Raw genomic sequence first — 20,180 nt, forward strand, 5'->3', positions numbered from 1 at the left:
ACATTATAAAACTGGGTGTCATGTCCATTAAAAATTACAGCGCTAACTTTTATATTGAGAAAAACAGCTAGGAACATCTGTTACTTTGATGGTGAAATCATAAAAGATATTTTTTAAGTCTTTTTTTTGAAGCCAGCAGATCTAGACATTTTTTTTGATAAACAGGAAACAGGTCATTTGGGTGGAATTCTTATCTGAATGTTCCCTCCTGGGAAGAGAATGTAAATTGGTAACAGGAATTGTAGGGGCAGGGGGAGGGGGATCTCAGAAAACGTAGAAGGATCACTCAGTGTCTCTGTCACCCTGGACTGGCAGTAGTCTCTTTTCTCCCTATTTTTGGTCTTCACTTTTTCAACTTTGCAAGTTTGAGAGGTTTACTTTTATTCTGAATTTTGTGCTCTACTGGTTGAGGAATGTCGCAACTCTTTTTTAAATGCATGCATCCATAACCTTTTGGGTGTCTTTTGTTTGAACATTTTGCTCCTAAATAGCTTATCTCTAATTTTATATCCCTTTGTTCTTGATTCCCCCACCAAAGTAGACAGTTCCTCCACAGCTACCCTGGGCTCGGTGGTTAGCACTGCTGCCTCACAGTGCAAGGACCTGGGTTCGATCCCAGCCTCGTGGGTCTGTCTGTGTGGAGTTTGCACATTCTCTCCGTGTCTGTGTGGGGTTCCTCCGGGTGCTCCGGTTTCCTCCCACAATCCAAAGATGTGCAGGTTAGGTGAATTAACCATGTGAAATTGCCCATAGTGTTCAGGGATAGGGAGGTTAGGTGCATTTGTTAAGTGTAAATGTTGAGCAATAAAGTAGGGGAATGGGTCTGGGTAGATTCTGGGTCTGGTCTCTTTGGAGGGTTGGTGCGGACATGTTGGGCCAAATGGCCTGTTTCCACATTGCAGGGATACTATGATTTGTTTATTTTAAGTGTCTTGCTTAAATCTTGCCTCAAGCTCCCATACTCAAAGGAATATGTGCTAAATCTTCTGTGACTTCTCTGCACAAGTTAATCCTCTACATTCCTGTATCATTCTGAATAATGTACTCTGCATCACCAACAAAAATCATGTATCCTTTCCGAGATGCAATGCCAAAAATTGATTGAAGTTACTCGAGATGGGATCTGACCATGGTTCTGTTCAACTGAAACATCACTTCCTTGTCTTTGAGTTCCAGTCCTCTTCAGATCAAGTAAACAACAGTCCTGCAATTTGCAAGTCATGACATTTGGGTAGCCGTTTCTTCAAAGTATTGAGGTGCCTGTGGACAGCAAGGTGATGGTTTTGCATACGGTGCAATTCTGATTCTAGTGCCTCTCTTCACTTTTATCTGCAGAGTCTTCAGCTATTTTGATCCTTCTGTTTTGGATATTCCTCCTCAACCTCTTGCCCCTCTTCAAAAGTTACCTTTACAACTCCGAGTACAATCTACATTTTCTATTGACTCGTGGGATGTGGAGATCGCTGGTTGGCCAGCATTTTTTTTATTGCCCATCCCTAGTTGCCCTTGAGAAGATGGTGGTGAGCTGCCTTCTTGAAACGCTATAGTCCACCTGCTGTAGGTTGACCCACAATGTCCTTTAGGGAGGGAATTCCAGGATTTTGACCCAGTGACAGTGAAGGAACAGTGATCTATTTCCAAGTCAGGATGGGGAATATCTTGGAGGGGAACTTGTAGGGGGTGGTGTACCTGTGTATCTGCTGCCCTCGTTCTTTTAAATTGGCGTGGTTGTAGGCTGGGAAGGGGTTGTCTAAGGACTTTTGGGAAGTTTATGCAATGCATCTTGCAGATAGTACCCACTATTTTCATTTCTTAGTCCCCTTGCTGCTATTGTGGTGAAGCTGTCATTTTAAAAGACTATTCTGTTCTGGTTTGTTTTTGAAGCGAGTCTGTAAGGCAGAGGCACTGACCAGTCTACCAGAACCATTAGAGTAACCAACTTGTGAGACCTTGGGGCCTGAATGGGTGCGGCCAGTTCTCACAAGCCAGGCTTTCTAGTATTTTTTTACTATCAAAAGCTGTTTGGGGTCTCAGAAGAGTTGGAAATTCCAATGAATATCTCCTGGCTGCTACTTTCTCTGAAATTTCTTAGTGTTTTTTCCTCCTGGATTGGGGAGCTGCATGTAAGAATCTGCCTGAATTTGCCTTTTTGCCCAGGGGTGTGTTTATGGGATGTTACTGTATTGGAACAGTTCATTAGTAATAGTTACTGTATTTGTTATTTGGTTACGTTTTCCAGTAAAGTTATTCTAAGTTCTTTTTTCTTATGTTTGTATTTTAATTTTGCATGCAATTATGGTCTCCCTCCTATTGGAATATTGTGAAACTTGAAAGGGTTCGGTAAAGATTTATAAGGTTGTTGCCTGGGTTGGAGGATTTGACTTTCAGAGAGAGGCTGAATAGGCTAGGGCTGTTTTCCCTGGACCTAAGGGGCAACGTTTTCACGCAGAGGGTGATGCATGTGTGGAATGAGCTGCCAGAGGAAGTGGTGGAGACTGGTACAATTACAACACTTTAAAAGCCATCTGGATGGGTATATGAATAGGAACGGTTTAGAGGGATATCTGCTGGCATGGACGAGTTGGACCAAAGGGTCTGTTTCTGTGCTTTCCATCTCCCTGACTCTGCAGTGTTTAAATAGATTGTGTTTTGCTTAACGTCGATTAGTTTGATCAGTCACATCACATCTGGAACACGGCACATCACATCTACCTTTAAAATAAGGTTACATTGTAAAATTTTTTTGAGGGGATTAGGTCTAGTCTATAGCACTATCATTCACTTTGGTGCATCTCACTACTTGAGAGACACATTTTAAGCGTATGTTACTGTTGGATGGGAATCACTTTACAGCACCAACTGCAGAACGTAGGAAGCTGACAGTGGTATTGGTTCTGACTCTGAGACTCAGCACAACCTGTGAGTTCCAAATTTCCTGCTTGTTTTGTGCGAAGTCAGTAGTGCTAGAACTGTGCAGACAGTGAGGACTGCAGGTGCTGGAGCTCAGAGTCGAAAAGTGTGGTGCTGGAAAAGCACAGGCGGTTCAGGCAGCATCCAAGGAGCAGGAGAGTCGACAAGCTGGAACTGTGCTGAGCTGTACCTGGGCTAAGGAGGCGAAAATCATCCAGGCTTCATGGATATCCAGCCAAGTGGAAAATGCACAGATTAGCTTCAGATTCAAATGATCAGCTTAGACTCTGACCAAATTCCATGACCAAATAAGCTGAGATTCCTCACTATTTAGGAATTTCATCAAGACATGGAACTGAGCCAATGTTCATCCAAGATTACTCTGATCATCTGCACCCATAAGTGAAGAGAAGAAAAAGGGGAGTAATGGGCAAATGAGGTATTTACCAAGAAATAAAGACTTTTCATAATGCTGCCAGTAGACTTGTCCCATGTGGTAGGGTTTCGCTACAGCCAACCACAGTCTGTTCGAGTTGATATCTCTCCAGCCAGCATCTGAAAAGGAAAGGTTAATGGTTCAGATGGAGGCCTTTCATCAGAACATATTCAACATTTTACTCTTGTTTCAGGTTGCCAATTTGCCAACGATGTGGAACCATCAATCAAATTATCTCTACCTACATCACCAAATTTGAAGAAAAAGTATTTTCTTGTTTCCTTAACCTTCTATCCTTTTACTTTTTTCCATTAATCTATTCCACCTATCATCTATTCTCTCTCTATTCTTTCTACCTTTGTGCCATTTTTTAAAGCACTCTATTCTTTTCCCAACTCTTCCTCTCACTTCTCCTCACTTTCTCAATCCCTTCTACCCTGTTATATCTCCTGCTCTTTCCATTCCACTCTGTCATTGGCCTCCCTAATGCTATCCGTCTGCTCTGTGACTGCTGTTTCTTTTCTGGATGATTGCACTTCCCTAGTTCTGTGGTATTTCTGCAGGTACTTTGTGGTATTTGCTACCTTAACCAGTGTGTGGTACTGGATGAGTTCATTGTCTCTAGTTCCCCTTTCTCTTTGCGTCATCTTGGGGCTATCTAGTGATAAAGGATGCACCACAGTAGAGACGAGGCTCTATTCTTAGATAGTAAAAAAGCTTATTGCATGATAGCAATAAATACAACTACATTTGTTGAGAAAGAATTAACTAGGACCTCAGAAAACTGAGACAGATACAACTGCTGCCTCTGAAAGCTAGAACAGATCTCCTTGTCCCTAGGTGTACAAAATAATGAGAGGAATAGATAGAGTCAATAGCCAGAGACTTTTCCCCAGGGCAGGATTGACTGGTACGAGAAATCATAGTTTGAAAATATTAGGAGGAAGGTATAAAGGAGACATCAGAGGTAGGTTCTTTACGCTGAGAGTTGTGAATGCATGGAGTGCATTGCCAGCTGAGGTGGTGGAAGCGAAGTCATTGGGGACATTTAAGTGACTGCTGGACATGCACATGGATAGCAGTGAGTCGAGGGGTGCGTAGGTTAAGTTACTATATTTTACATTAGGATTAAGTCTCGACACAACATCAGGCCTAAGGGCCTGTTCTGTGCTGTACTTTTCTATGTTCTAATCATAGGCCATGTTTGACATCAACATAATAGGGACAGTCAGAGTATCCTGATTGTTAAATCCCCTTCCGTTTCTCTGGCTCTGTCAAATCTCTGTCTGCTCCTTCTGCTTTCTCTTTGTTTTACCTCTTCGATTTTCAGTCTCCATTCCAGGGTAAGGGAATGTTTAAAAGTGTGAGGGAACTTGGGGTTTTCTCAACCATTGCTGACACTGAGCAGCAAGCGATCTGTCATTCCTCGCTGGTGTACATTGTGCAGCTGTTCCCTGGGTTACATAGATATGTAATTACTTTACATTTGCATTGTACACATTCCCCGTCTGGGAATCTAATATCACAGCCGAATCCCATTCTTTGGCAATGCTTATGAAGCACTCGCAACGACAGAAGCTGATGTGAAGTTTGTTGATATTTTCTGTCCATTTGCTTTTTGAGGAACTGTGTAAGTAATTATGAAAAGAGTCGAATGATCTGGTCTATGTTGTGTGTTTAACTGTCCAATGGATTAATAGTCATGCAGCACGGAAACAGACCCTTCGATCCAACCAGTCCATGCTGAACATTGTCCCAAACTAAACTAGTTCTGCCTGCCTGCTCCTGGCCCATATCACCCCATACCTTTCCTATTCATGTACATTCCTAAGTGCCTTTTAAACATTGTAACTGTGCCTGCATCCACCGCTTCCTCAAGACGTTTGTTACACATGTGAACCACCCTCTATCTAAAACATTTGCCCCCATGTCTTTTTTAATCTCTCATCTCTCACCTTAACAATGTGCCTCCGAGTGTTGAAATCCCCCGTAGGGAAAAGACACCTACCATTAACCCTACCTATACCCCTCCAGATTTTATAAACCTCTGTAAGGTCACCTTTCAACCTCCTAAGCTCCAGGATTAGCGACATTTTTCTTCAAAAGTAGAGTGTGAGGCAATTTTAGATTATTTACTTACAGTATGGAAACAGGCCCTTCGGCCCAACAAGTCCACACCAACCCACCACCCACCCAGACCCATTCCCCTACATTTACCCCTGCACCTCACACTATGGGCCAATTTACCTAACCTGCACATTTTTTGGACTGTGGGAGGAAACCGGAGCACCCGGAGGAAACCCACGCAGACACGGGGAGAATGTGCAAACTCCACACACTCAGTAGCCTGAGACGGGAAATGAACCCGGATCTCTGGCACTGTGAGGCAACAGTGCTAACCACGTGCCACCGGGCTGCCCGTTTAGTGATAGACTGTGCCTTCGAATTCCATTTTATTGCACATCTCTAGTAGCCCCTGAGAAGCTGACTTTTTCAATCTCTGCAGTCCTTATGGGTGAAATTACTCCCACACTGCTGCAGGTTAGGAATCCAAAGGGGTGAATTTTACCATCAATCACAAAGTGCCAATTTTGGGGAGTTTCATGGAGGGTTTCTGTTCATGAGCTCTAGCGGGTTGTTTCCCACAAGTTTTCATAGCTAATATATGCACCAAGCCTCTATGGCACGTGCTCTTGCTATCACATAGTCACTCATCACTGCTGAGCAATGCTCCCCTAATTTTATATTTTCCAGCATGCAGACTTCAGAGGTCTGTGCATGGCATCAATCTCTGAAACCAGAAGTCAACGTGTCGGGAAGCTACTCAATGTGCGTGGGACCTTGCAGCAGCTGTGCTGCCACTAAGGGAACGTAGCTTCTGGGATCTTCTGGGATTTCTGCTGCCCCGTACCGTATTTTATGCCCAGAGGTGTACCAGGTTAATCAGTGCCCCTTACAGTGTCATAGAATCTTACAGCATAGAAACAAGCCTTTAGCCTAATTCGTCTGTATTGACCAAGATTCCTAAACTGAACTAATCCCATTTACCTGCATTTGGCTCATATCCCTCTAAACATTTCCCATCCATTTACCTGTTCAAATCTCTTTTAAATGTTGTAATGCACCCGCCTCTACCACTTTCTCTGGCAGCTCACCCTCTGTGTGAAAAAGTTGCCCTTCATGTCTCTTAAATCCTTCCTCTCTCCCCTGAAACCTTCACTGTCTAGTTTTGGACTCCCCTACCATGGGGAAAAGACCTTTGCTATTCACCTTATCTATGCCTCTCATGATTTTATAAACCCCTATAAGGTCACCCCACAGTCTCCTACACTCCAGGGACAAAAATCCAGCTTCTCCTTACAGCTCAAACCTTCCAGTCTTAATAACATCCTTGTAAATATTTTCTTGCACTTTTTCCAGTTTAATACCATCTTTTCTATAGTATGGCTACCAGAATTGTATGAAGGAAAATTAAAAAGAACAAGGTATGAGGGCATATATGTTGGTATGGATACAATTCATTGCAAATAATATTCATTTTCTAACTTTTTTGCTACTCTGCGTATCTGATCGACTGTCATTATAGCAGCAATGATGTGGAGATGCTGGTGTTGGACTACAGTGGACAAAGTCCAAAGACACACAACACAGGCAACAGGTTTATTTAAAATCACGAGCTTTCAGAGTGCTGCTCCTTCAACAGGTGAAATGGAAAAAGGTGTACAGGCACAAAATATAAAGGCAGAAAGATAATGGCAAGATAATTTCAGGAAATTAAGAATGTACAAATAGTGTGATTAGAACTTGAACTTGTCCATGAAAACGTCTGCAAATTTGATCCCCATGGCTGTTCCGTGTGCCTAGATGGAGGGCAGGTTGTTGAAGGTGAAGACATTGTGGTGACGGATGCGCATTTGGCGATTGGCAGTTGTCGATGTTAAGTACTGAGGCTTTTGCAGCGATGCTGTCATTATGGGGGATGCTGGTGCAGAGTGCCAAAACATCCATTTTGATTCATACTATTTATACATTCTTATTTACCTGGAATTATCTTGTCATTATTTCTCCGCCTACATATTCTGTGCTTGTACGCCTTTCTCCAATGTGATTGCAATCACAAGAAGGAACCGACACAGGCTACCTGTCCTTATTGTTATTCCATGTTAGCACCATGCCCATTGAGTGCTATTCTTTGCCTAAAATCCAGCATTGCTGAATTGCTTGTCATGGTTCAGGACTGACTGTGGCCCAGTCCCCTGACTGACTAGGAAGGACAGATCTGATTGGTGAGTGACCAGACTTCTGACTGATATGACTGATCTCCTGTCTGGCTGAATTGGTCCTGCGGGACCAAACGTGGCACATTCCCTGACTGTAATGATACGGAACCCCTGACCCTGCATCTCAAGTGCCCGGTTGACCATGTCCATAATATTGGATGATGCCCTTTACCTATTGTGTGAGTACCACTGACTGACAACAGTTCCCCAAGAACTCCCGTTAGACTTTGATTGAATCACATTCAGTGTGTTTGCTGTCTAAGCTTCAGGCACATACTGTAGGTGTGATATTGAAATATCACAGTGTTATACAGCAACATGTCCAAAGCTTTGACTGAGAATGTTGCTGAATAAAGAGATTTGGAGTGTAGGTTCATAGCTCCTTGAAAGTGGAGTTGCAGGTAGATGGGATAGTGAAGAAGGTGTTTGGTATGCTTTCCTTTATTGGTCAGAGTATTGAGTACAGGATTTGGGACGTCATGTTGCGGCTGTACAGGATATTGGTTAGGCCACTGTTGGAATATTGCATTCAATTCTGGTCTCCTTCCTATCGGAAAGATGTTGTGAAACTTGAAAGGGTTCAGAAAAGATTTACAAGGATGTTGCCAGGGTTGGAGGATTTGAGCTATAAAGTGAGGCTGAACAGGCTGGGGCTGTTTTCCCTGGAGTGTGAAGGGTGACCTGATCGAGGTTTGCAAAATTATGAGGGGTGTGGATAAGGTAAACAGATAAAGTCTTTTCCCTAGGGTGGGGGAGTCCAGAACTAGAGGGCATAGGTTTAGGGTGAGAGGAGAAAGATATAAAAGAGACCTAAGGAGCAACTTTTTCACATCGAGGGTGGTACGTGTATCGAATGAGCTGCCAAAGGAAGTGGTGGAGGCTGATACAATTGCAACATTTAAGAGGCATTTGGATGGGTATATGAAAAGGAAGGGTTTGAAGGGATATGGGCTGGGTACTGACAGGTGGAACTAGATTGGGTTGGGATATCTGATCGGCTGAAGGGGTTGGACTGAAGGGTCTGTTTCCGTGCTGTACATCTCTATGATTCTATGATTATTGCTGACAATTGTGACAAGCTGCCTGGCTGTATATCTGCACCAAAAGGAAAGTCAGGACAACAGTATGTGAGGCGTAAGGTTTGAAAAAAGTGGCAATGTGCAAAAGGTAAAGAATGTGCATTCCTGTTATGCACAAAATGAGTGAGCACAAGGAGAGCAAGCTAACAGCCTTGAGATGCCTTGTGAAAATCACAGTTTGAGAATAGCCATTAAATAGCCCTGCACTGCAGGTAAAGGAAACCTTTTCAATCTGAATACTGCCAACCAGCCAGTCACCGTTAAAACAAACAAATGAATTTCAGGCAATCTGCAAGTAAGCCAAGAATCTCAAAATCAACTGCTCAGTAACTAACATTCCATAATCAACACGTTATGAGCAACCCAGAAATCAAATTGCATATCCTTTCCTTAATTATTTTTTGGACTCACTTCACATTTCTAATCTGTGTGTATATGTGTTGTATTATTATTTCTTCTTCTGTTGAGAAATAATAAATCCACTCTTTTGTTAACTCAAAAAAGGTTGGTTAAATTGGCTTCTTGAGGAAGGGTCACTGGACCCGAAACATTAACTGTGATTTCTCTCCACAGATGCTGTCAGATATGCTGAGATTTTCCAGCAATTTGTTTTTGTTTCTGATTTACAGCATCCACAGTTTTTTCAGTTTTTGTACATTTATTTTGTTTGGGAGGAAGGTATTCACAAAGGAAGAGATCCTTCTCTTAAATTAATCTTGTTAAGACCAGCGGAGGTTGTAATTAAAGAACAGTTCATCGTTCCTCACTTGAAAACTTCGTGACTTGGGGTTTCCCACCTGGAATCAGAACAAATTCGGGGACCTTGCCCACCGATTGGTTTTAACATTAGCAGAGCTGGAACTAAAATGAGGACGTGAATGGCTTCCTTCTGTGCTATAGCATTTTAGAATTCTCTTAATTGCATTTTTTCATATTGAAATGCTTGATAAGTACAACTTCCTTTGTGTGTGAGCCTGTGTAGGGACTGCTCACTATCATACGGAGTGCAAGCTGTCAGTGGTTGATTTAGGGAGTAGCTGCTATTGCCTTTCCCTTTCATAATGAGATGAACTCAGAACACACTGGGAAAGTGTCCATATTGCTTTGTCTGACAAGATACCAAAGTTTCCTTCATTTGACACTGCCAAGAGCAATAAGTATCCTAGGTAACAATATATTACTCAGCTCTGAAATGACAGCTTGCTTAATGCAATGGAGTCATTGAGTTTACACTCCTCCAATTCTCTGTGTTGTGAGTTCTCAATGGCTTTAAAATTATACTAAGCAATAAATGGTCAAATGCTTACATGTTTGTTTTAAATTGCTTTATTCACTGTTTTACTCGATGCATTAGCCTGTTCAAAATGAATTGTGCTAAACAGCATAAATAGAATTGAAGTTGAAGATCTCAAGTTCATTCACTCGTACCCTGGAGCACAATTTCAAGGATGGTCCTTTACTATTTATCAGAAACAAAGAATTTCCCATGAAAGTATAAAAAACCCTTTCAGCTCTGACTGGGAATTATTTGAAATATTGTGCCAAGATGGCAGAGGCAAAAACAACCTTATTGTTCAAAATATAATGGTTGTTTAGATTTTTTTTGTTTATTCACAGGATGTGGGCCTTGCTGACTCGGCCAGCATGTATTGCCCACCCACAATTACCCTTGAGGAGATGGTGGTGATCTTCCACCTTCGATTACTGGGGTAGAGTATATCCACAGTTCTCTGAGTGACTGAGTTCCAGGATTTTGACCCAGCAACAGTGAAGGAACAGCTAATATTGTTCCAAGTTAGAGTGATGCGCACCTTGGGGGGGAATTTGTGGTTGTAATTTCTGTTGCAACCCTTGTCACTTAAAAAGCCTTAGTGAGTTATTCCAGTGTATCTTGTAGGGGTGGGGGAGTTGGGGGGAGTGATTACTGAATTTTGAAGGAGTTAGATGAGGTCCCAGTCAAGTGGCCTTCTTTGTCTTGAATGGTGTCAAGCCTTTTGAGTGTTGTTGGAGCAGCACTCATTTAGGCAAGTGGACAGTATTCCGTCACATTGTGCCTTGCAGATGATGGGCAGACTTTGCGAAGTCAGGCGTTAAGTTACTTGCCACAAAATACTTAGTTTCTGACAGACTATTGTAGCCACAGTGTTTTTATGGCTGGCGCAGTTCAATTTTTGGTCAATGGTGACACTCAGGATGTTGATTGCAGGGATTTCAATGATGATAATTCCATTGAATGCCAAATGATGATGGTTGGATTCTGTCTTGTTGAGAGATAGTCACTGCCTCTCATTCTGGTGTGCATAGGTCACTTGAATGACAACTTTTAAGAAACTGGAGCATTAATACTCATCACCATCAAAGAATTCTCACAGTACGGAAACAAGCCATTTGGCCTAACAAGTCCACATCAACCCTCCAAACAGCATTCCCCCCAGACCCATCCCCCTACCCTATTCCAGTAATCCTATATTTCCTGCAACTAACCTACACATATTTAAACACTATGGGCAATTTAGTATGGCCAATACACCTAACTTGCACATCTTTGGACAGGCCATTTGTTTTCTTATTTATCTTATGATTTATTTTGTTAAAGCATGAGCATAAAGTTAAATGGCAAGTCAGCCTTGAGTTGCTTGGGAAACCAGTATTTGAGAATTTGTGCTCATTCACCACTGTCCTTGCTGATCTTCACTGCTTCAAGTTCACCAATATCTCTGTCTCTCTGTCTCTCTCTCTCTCTCCTCTCTCTTCCTCCCTGCTGCTGTCGCTTGTATAATAGATATGCAGCCTGAGCAGCTTTTTGAGAAATTAGTATTCGGGATTTCTATTGGCCTTTGTGTGAATCTGTGCTTTCTGACCTGAATGACTTGGTTCTGACTTTAAGCTTATACTTCCCTGTTCTGGACTTTGTTGCCAAAAACAACAGTGGGACCAACTTTATTTTTCAAAGAGCAGGAATGATGTTCTGAATGGCCTCCTTCTACCTGTTTCTAGACATCCATATTGATGATTTTTCTAAACATAGGAATACAGTTGTCCTCCCGTATACGTAGGGTGAGATGTTCCAATGCCTACCACGGATGTATGAAACTTGGGATAGGAGTGAACCCTATCATTAAATGGGAAACTTACCTCCCCGGCAGCTGCCTGGAATTATTTTTGGAATGTTCGAAGTCATGTTGCAGCTGTACAGGACATTGGTTAGGCCACTGTTGGAATTGTGTGCAATTCTTGTCTCCTTCCTATCGGAAAGATGTTGTGAAACTTGAAAGGGTTCAGAAAAGATTTACAAGGATGTTGCCAGGGTTGGAGGATTTGAGCTATAGGCTAGGGCTGTTTTCCTGGAGCGTCGGAGGCTGAGGGGTGACTTTATAGAGGTTTACAAAATTATGAGGGTCATGGATAGGGTAAATAGGCAAAGTCCAGAACTAGAGGGCATAGGTTTAGGGTGAGAGGGGAAAAATATAAAAGAGACCGAAGGGGCAGCTTTTCCACACAGAGGGTGGTACATGTATGGAATGAGCTGCCAGAGGATGTGGTGGAGGCTAGTACAATTGCAACATTTAAGAGGCATTTGGATGGGTATATGAATAGGAAAGGTTTGAGGGATATGGGCCGGGTGCTGGCAGGTGGGACTAGCTTGGGTTGGGACATCTGGTTGGCATGGACAGGTTGGACCAAAGGGTCTGTTTCCATGCTGTACATCTCTATGACTATGACTCTATGTAATATTTTCGGGCCATGGTAAACTGCAGATAACTGAAGCTTCAGAAACGAAATCTGTGGATGTGGGGGGTTCAACTGTGTAGGAATTAGGAATGGGAGTAGACAATTAAGCCCTCTGAGTCCACCATTCACGTGATCATGGCTGATCTTATCCTGATCTCAACTCCACTTTTCTGTCTGCTCCAAATAGCCCATTATCCCACTTTTCATCAGAAACATATCAATTTCTGCCTCCACTGCACTCTGGGGCAGGGAGTTCCATTGATTCAAAATTTCAGTGTTTACTATGGAGAAGGACATGGAAGATATAGAATGTTGGGAAATAGATGGTGACATTTTGAAAAATGTCCATATTATAGAGGAGGAGGTGCTGGATGTCTTGAAATGCATAAAAGTGGATAAATCCCCAGGACCTGATCAGGTGTACTCTAGACCTCTGTGGGAAGCTAGGGAAGTGATTGCTGGGCCCCTTGCTGAGATATTTGTATTATCGATAGTCACAGATAAAGGGCCGGAAGATTAGAGGTTGGCTAATGTGGTCCACTGTTTAAGAAAGGTGGTAAGGAAAAGCCAGGGAACTATAGACCAGTGAGCTTGACATTGGTGGTGCACAAGTTGTTGGATGGAATCCTGAGGGACAGGATTTACATTTATTTGGAAAGGCAGGGGCTGATTAGGGATAGTCAGCGTGGCTTTGTGCCTATGAAATCATGTCTCACGAACTTGATTGAGTTTTTTGAAGAAGTTACGAAGAGGATTGATGAGGGCAGGGTGGTGGACATGATCAATATGGACTTCAGTAAGGTTTTCGACAAGGTTCCCATGGGAGACTGTTTAGCAAGGTTAGATCTTAGATCTCATGGAATACAGCTATTTGGACACACAACTGGCCAAAGGTAGAAGATAGAGGGTGGTGGTGGAAGTTAGCTTTTCAGAGTGGAGGCCTGTGACCAGTGGTGTGTCACAAGAATGGGTGCTGGGTCCACTGCTTTTTGTCATTTACATAAATGATTTGGGTGTGAACATAGGAGGTATAGTTAGTAAGTTTGCAATTTCACCAAAATTGGAGGTGTAGTGGACAGCAAAGAAGGTTACCTCAGAGTACAACGTGATCTTGATCAGATGGGCCAATGGGCTGAGGAGTGGCAGATGGACTTTCATTTAGATAAATGTGAGATGCTGCATTTTGGAAAGGCAAATCAGAGCAGGACTTATACATGTAATGGGGAGATCCTGGGGCGTGTTGCTGAACCAAGAGTCCTTGGAGTGCAGGTTCATATTTCCTTGAAAGTGGAGTCGCAGGTAGATAGGATAGTGAAGACGGCATTTGATATGCTTTCCTTTATTGGTCAGAGTATTGAGTACAGGAGTTGGAGGTCAGCTTGTGGCTACAGAGGACATTGATTGGGCCAGCTTTGGAATATTGCATGCAATTCTAGTCACCCTCCTATTGGAAGGATGTTGTGAAACTTTAAAGGGTTCAGAAAAGATTTACAAGGATGTTGCTAGGACTGGATGATTTGAGTTATAGGGAGAGGTTGAATAGGCTGGGGCTGTTTTCCTTGGAGAGTCGGAGGCTGAGGGGTGACCCTATAGAGGTTTATAAAATTATGAGGGACCTGGATAGGATAAATGGACAAGGTCTTTTCCTGGTGGGGGGGGGAGAGGGGGAGGCAGACCAAAGGGCTTGGGTTTAGGGTGAAAGGGGAAAGATATAAAAGGGGCTACTTTTTCACACAGACGGTGATGTGTATATGAAATGAGCTGCCACAGGAAGTGGTGGAGGCTGATATAATTACAACATTTAAAAGGCAGGCACCTGGGTGTATGTATGAATAGGGAATGTTTAGAGGGATATGAGCCAAGTGCTGGCAAATGGGACTAGATTAGGTTCAGATATCTGGTCGGCATGGATGAGTTAGACCGAAGGGTCTGTTTCTGTGCTGCACATCTCTGTGACTCTCTGACTCTAATTCTCCAGGTGTGATCACACCAATGCCTTACATAATTGTAGCCATGATGTGGAGGTGCTGGTGTTGGTCTGGGGTGGATAAATTTAAAAGTCACACAACACTAGGTTGTAGTCCAACAGATTTATATGGAAATACAAGCTTTTGGAGCACTGCTGCTTCGTGAGGTAGCCAGTGGAGCAGGATCATAGGACACAGAATTTATTGTAAAAGTCTAAGTGTCATACAACTGATGTGATGAGTTGAAAAAACCTAGATTGCTATTAAGTCTTTAGTTACTTAGAATAAGTTGCAGGTTTCAATTCATTAATATGTAAATACCAGAACTTCTTTCAAGTCACACTACATAGATAACTTAAAAAAAAGTGCCATCTCAGCTCTGATAATGCATTAAGGGTGTGAGGTTAGAATCTGTCTGTATTCCAACTTCGAGTCAGACTGTTTCTATTTCCAAAGTAGGAATTTATAAAATGTCACATATTCTGACTGCCTACAGATTGTGTGTTTTTTGAACAAAATAAAATGTATCTGCAAATTCAAATCACCCCATAAGTCTTATATGCGTGTGTGTGCACACATGTGAAAGAGAATTGTGAGTGTGTGTGCGCGCACGAGTGTGATGGAGTATATGCCTGTGAGAGAGTGTGTGTGAAAGTGTGGGTGTGTGTCTGAGAGAGAGCTTGTGTATGAGACAGGGTCTGCATCAGTGTGATCATGTGTGAGTGTGATCATGTGTAAGAGTGTGCGAATGTGTGTGTATGTGTGATTGTGTGTGAGTGTGTATAGTGTACTGGGGTCACCTGTAGTGTGACATGAACCCAAGATCCTGGTTGAGGCTGTCCTCATGTATACCGAACTTGGCTATCAGCCTCTGCTTGGTGACTCTGTGTTGTTGCATATCCCGACGTCTGCCTTGGAGGAAAATCACCTGAAAGTCTGAGGCTGAATGTCCTTAACCGCTGAAGTGTTCCCTTCAGGTAACATCACTGTCTGGCGATTGTTGTGCGGTATCCAATCATCTGTTGTGGTATCTGCTTGGTCTCGGCAAAATACCATGCTTCGGAGCATCCTTGCCTCTGCTTGATCTCGCGAATGTATGGGATCTTTTACTATAAATTCAGTGTCCTAAGATCCTGCCCCAGCAGCTAGCAGCGCTCCGATAGCTTGTATTTCCAAATAAATCTGTTGGACTATAATCTGGTGTTGTGTGATTTTTAACTTTAGGTAATTGTAACAACATTACTTAAATGATCCAGTCCTTTCATAATTTGCTTTTCTTATTCTGTACTGCACCTGCATACCCACTTTCTGTATTTCATACACAAGGACACCCAGATCCCTCTGCACTGACACACTGAATCTGCTTTCCATTTAAATAATAATTTACACTTTTATTTTTCTGGCCAAAATGGACAACAACTTTGCATACTACTTGGTCCTGTTCTTTCTATAAAATCGTTTAATTATCTTAAATACCTGTGTCAACATAATGTTTTTCATAACCTTAGGATTACCAAAAGCATCTGATGACAATGAATTAATTTTAAAATTGTCACTGTCATGTTAAAAATGTGCCAGTTTGTGCACAGTTAGATCCTGTGAAAAACAATGTGACAATGACTAGTTCATTTGATTTCATGGTGTAGTTTGAGGTGAATATTGGTTCCAGAACTTTGTCAATGAAATGACCATGGACTCTCACCTGTGAAGGTAGTTGGAAGGTTCTCAGTTTACTATCTCATCCAAAAGACGGCACCTCTGACAGTACAATGTTTCCTTAGTTTTAGAGAAGTATTCAGCTGTGACTTGGTGGTTGAACTCTTTCCTCCTCTGAGTTGAAGATTGTGTTCAAATCCCACTCCAGATCTTGTGGTCAAAAGTCAAGACAGGCACGCCAAATGCAATACAGAGAGGGCACCACGTGGCTATCTTTTGGAGAAAACGTTAAACCAATGCTGCAGCTGTCCAGTCAGGTGTGCATCAAAGATCTCTTGGCAGTATATAAATGCTGTAATTTGCTTTTCTCATCCCAGGTCAGTGGAGGGAGTGTCAGCCTGGATGTTAATGCTTTGGCACTGTCCATGCAATGTAATACTTCATAAAAACTGCAAGAGCTGTGAATGCTGGAAATCAGAAACAAGAACAGAAATTGCTGGAAAAGCTCTGCAGGCCTGGCAGAATCTGTGGGGAGAACTAAATGTTTCGGTCCAGTGACCCTTCCTCAGAACCAAAAGATAGCCATGTGATTCTGAGAAAGGGTCACTGGACTCCAAAGGTTAACTCCGGTTTCTCTTGAGGATGCTGCCAGACCGGCTGAGCTTTTTCCAGCAATTTCTGTTTTTGTTTGTGGCAATTTCTATTTGCAGTGTGTAAATTTAGGTCAGTGTGATTTGAAAGACATCTAGTTGCTGATGTTCTGTCTTGCCCTAAAATTGGGGACCATTTATCTCTGATGCTTGGGAGGTTCCAATGGGCTCATGCCTTTAGGGGCGCCCTTGAAATCTGAGCTGTAAGAATACTTTTTTGGCCTCCGAAGAAACCTGCAGAATACAATACAATGAATCAAATTCGTCTTTCCACTCACCAGTGCCCGGTGCATGCTCCGAACGGTGCAGTTGACGATGAAATTAGAAGCAGCAGCGGCTTTGTGTTCCCCATCCACTCCTCGGCGATGGTCCAGGCGACGCCTTTCCCGCCAGAGTTTCGAGCCGGGGTCCACGTGCGGGAAGCGGTGGCGGTTAAAATAGGAAAACGGGCGCTAGCTAAAACAACAACAACAACAATAAAACTTCTGAAACAGAAGGGTGGGAATGTTGTATTTGGGGAGGACCAGTAAAGATATGAGGTAAAACACTCACCCATCCGTGAAAATATCCTCGAAATAACAAAAAGGAGGGGAAACCAGGTGTCGACGACGATGCTTTCGACAATTTTGCCGGTGAAGCCAAGCCGAACCCCTTCAATTTTTTAAAAATGTATAGTTTAGGTGAGTTTGTTGATGATTGAGACGTTTGATAGGATAAATGCTAAGTTGCCAGTAGCCTGGGGTTGAAAACTTGGTTCAATTAAATGAAAATTACATCTTGTCCCACCTCCAAAGTAATTTGTTTTCCAAACAAAACCTTAATTCGCCCCTGGCAGGAGACAATTGCGTTCCCCCCCTCCCATTATCTTATTCAAACGTTTTAGTGTTATTTTAAATCTCTTGCCCAAAAAAATGCAATGAAATTAGATGTTAAACCTTCTTTCCCCTCCATTCACAGTCATGAAGGTAACATTTTGATGTCCAAAAATCAAGTTATCCCTTCTCTCCAGCGTGAAAGATCTAAGTATTGCCCTTAACTTTGGTTTGGATAGAAGCTCTGAGCGGGCAGATTTCTGTCCTGGGCAACACCTTGTGGGATTGCCTGGCTGACCTGTCTGCCAACCTGGTTTCACACCCGGGTCTTATGAAAATGCTTTGGGTGCCGAGCTCGGCAAGAGCAAATGCTGATGGGGGGGCTTGTTGGCATTTTCTTTACCAGACATAGGTGGGCTGGGTTGGTGTGGCAACAGAAAAAAATGATTGGTCCTACCCTCTTCTTGAACCTTTGCAGCAAACTCCTGCACAGATCCCTTTGTGGACCTGTTTGCCAAATGCTTGGTACACCTTGGGGCAGTGCACCAAATGTTCAACAACTTGATGAGGCATCAAATTATAATGAGGTTTTTACAGAATTTCATCTTCAAAGCGTCGACTTCATATGTAAGTTTGCGTAATGGGTTCAAATTTGAACTATCCATAAGGCACAATACGATTTATTTCCATATAAAATACAGATTCTGTGGCCTCTCACAGCACTTAGAATTACGTTTCATATTTATAATATGCATATTTATAAATTTATTCATTTGTGGGATGTGGACATTGTTGGCTGGCCAGCATTTATTACCTGCCCCTAGTTGCCCTTGAGAAGGTGGTTCTGAGCTGCCTTCTTGAACTGCTGATAAGGTTCCCCATGGTAGGCTCATTCAGAAAGTAAGGAAGCATGGGTTACAGGGTTATTTGGCTGTCTGGATACAGAATTGGCTGGCCCATAGAAGGCAGAGAGTAGTAGTAGATGGAAAATATTCAGTCTGGAGCTCGGTGACCAGTGGTATTCCACACGGATCTGTGCCTCGGCACCTCTGCTGTTCTTGATTTTTATAAATGAATTGGATGAAGAAATGGAAGGGTAGGTTAATAAGTTTGCTGATGACACGAAGATTGATGGATAAAAGCAATTACTGCGGATGCTGGAATCTGAAACCAAAAGAGAAAATGCTGGAAAATCTCATCAGGTCTGGCAGAATCTGTAAGGAGAGAAAAGAGCTGACATTTTGAGTCTAACTGACCCTTTGTCAAAGCAGGTTTTTTGTCAGCTCTTTTCTCTCCTTACAGATGCTGCAAGACGTGCTGAGATTTTCCAGCATTTTCTCTTTTGGTTGAAGATTGATGGAGTTGTGGATAATATGGAGGGCTGTGGTAGGTTGCAATGGGACATTGACAGGATGCAGAACTGGGCTGATAAGTGGCAGATGACACTCAACCTGGAAAAGTATGAAATGATTCATTTTGGAAGATTGCATTTGAATGGAGAATGCAGGGTTTAAGGCAGGATTTTTGGCAGTGTGGAGGAACAGAGGGATTTTGGGATCCATGTCCATATATCCCTCAAAGTTGCCACACAAGTAGATAGTGTTTTCAGAAGGGATATGATGTGTTGGCTTTCATTAGTACGGGTATTGAGTTTAAGAGTCGTGAGTTTATCCTGCAAGTTTATAGAGCCCTGGTGAAATCACACTTGAAATATTGTGTTCAGTCTGGTCGCTTCATTATAGGAAGAATATGGAAGCTTTAGAGAGGGTGCAGAGGAGACTTAGCAGAATGCTGTCTGGATTAGAGGGCATGTCTTATGAAGAGAAACTGAGGGAGCTGAGGCTTTTCTCATTGGAGCAAAGAACGGTGATAGGCGACTGGAAAGAGGTATAGATGGAGTGAATAGTCAGAGACTTTTTCTCAGGGCAGCAATGGTTATCACAAGGGGGCATAATTTTAAGGTGATTGGAGGAAGGTTGAGGGGAGATGTCAGAGGTCTTCTTTACACAGAGAGTTGTGATTGTGTGGAATGTACTGCCAGTGATGGTGGTAAGTCAGATACATTAGGGACATTTAAGCAGCTCTTGGATAGGCAATGGATGATAGTAAAATGAAGGCTATGTATGTTGGTTTACTCTTAGATTAGGATAAAAGGTTGGTACAAAATGAAATGCTGAAGGGCATGTACTGTGTTGTACTGTTTTATGTTCTATAAATGGGGAAAGAATTGAGAATGTACCACATATATACATTGTTTGGAAATACGAAGTGAGTCCAAAAAAATATAATAGTTAAAAGATATATGAGCCAGTCTCTTTGGGTGGTTTGTGTTTTGGTTTTCATGCCCAGTCCCTTTAGAATCTGTGAAGCAGCATCATATTTATAATCCTTTCCTGTTCTGCATCTGTTTCCTTATTCATTTCAGAGCTCCCCAGTCAACCTTTTCTGATTGAATTACATCCTTGCTATAGTGAGGGCTGTAAAACTGCACACAGAATGACCAGTACAGCCTGATCAATGCTGAAAACAGTGGCAGGTAAATGTTCAACTCATACCTTCTTATTTATAACCTGACGTACTGTATGCTTTCTTTACAGCTACCAGACAGTGAGTATCCATGTACACATGCACTTTCCAGCTGGAGTCACTGCGTAATTA

This window comes from Hemiscyllium ocellatum, chromosome 46, assembly GCF_020745735.1.
Source record: "Hemiscyllium ocellatum isolate sHemOce1 chromosome 46, sHemOce1.pat.X.cur, whole genome shotgun sequence".
NCBI lineage: Eukaryota > Metazoa > Chordata > Chondrichthyes > Orectolobiformes > Hemiscylliidae > Hemiscyllium > Hemiscyllium ocellatum.